The sequence below is a fragment of the Tupaia chinensis genome, unplaced genomic scaffold (assembly GCF_000334495.1).
Source record: "Tupaia chinensis unplaced genomic scaffold, TupChi_1.0 Scaffold000330_1, whole genome shotgun sequence".
In the NCBI taxonomy this organism is placed as follows: domain Eukaryota; kingdom Metazoa; phylum Chordata; class Mammalia; order Scandentia; family Tupaiidae; genus Tupaia; species Tupaia belangeri.
Window position 1 is genome coordinate 1,196,542 of NW_006159824.1, and position 1,114 is coordinate 1,197,655.

The window sequence follows — 1,114 nt, forward strand, 5'->3', positions numbered from 1 at the left end:
ACCATGTGGGATCCAGTACCCCAGCCTCTCTGACATCTGACCTCCAACTCACCCCTCTTTTTTAACTGTCGCACAGTTCATCACTTCAGAAGTCGTCTGCCCCAGTGTAGGTGCTCCCTGAATTAGAGCTCTGTTGGAGAACTGGGTTCGTGTGTTTATGTGCTTTGCTGGAAGCTGACTCATGGTGTGGGTCTATGGATTTGAGGCCCTAGGGGATGGCGGGGAGAGGCCAGACAACGCGATGGCTATGGGAGGTACTGAATAGCCCTGGGAGAGGGCCAGGAGCAGTGTAGAGGAGCCCCAACACAGGTACATAGGCGTCGTGGTGGTTACACCTCCTCTGCCTGGTCATTAGACAGGCACCCGGGGTCACCCTGGATTCTTCACTGCCATAAGCTCACCCCCAACCAAGTACAGGTCACATATTTTTTTGTTTTTTAAGAATTATTTTAACTTTTCATTTATTTATTTATTTATTAAAATTTGACAAGAGAGAGACAAGAGTGAGAGAGAGAGACAGAGAGGGAAAGTGAGAAAGCAAGGTCCCACGTCCAGGACCCAAACTGCAGTGGCCATGTGGGAGTCCAGGCCCTCAACCACCATGCCACCAGCCAGCCCCAAGGCCGCATATTTCTTTCTTTTTTTCTTTTTTGAGAGACTTTTGCTATAGGGCACGTTCACCAGAAAGACAGAGAGAGATTGAGAGATAGGAAGCGAGAAATCACCCCCTAGGGGGGATTGCCACGCTGCAATCCCTTCTTCTCCATTCCCCTCTTGAGATCTTGGGCACGCACGTGCCCGGCCTGAGTTTAAGTCACCAGGTCTGGGACTCGAACCTCGGTCGACTACATGGGAGTCCAGCGACATAGCCATTACGCTAACTGCTGGTCCCAAGGCTACATACCTCCCCCTCCCCTCTTTCCTACCCCAGCCATTATTTCCCCTAAATGACTGACAGCAATCTGGCTTGGGCATCTCCCATTGTTCTACTGATTGCAGTTTGAATGATGTTTGGTTCTTTTTTTAGAAAGAGATTTTTTTTTGAGAGGTTTTTGTTATAGGGCGGATGCGCTCACCAGAAAGAGAGAAACAGAGAGATAAAAAGTGAGAAATC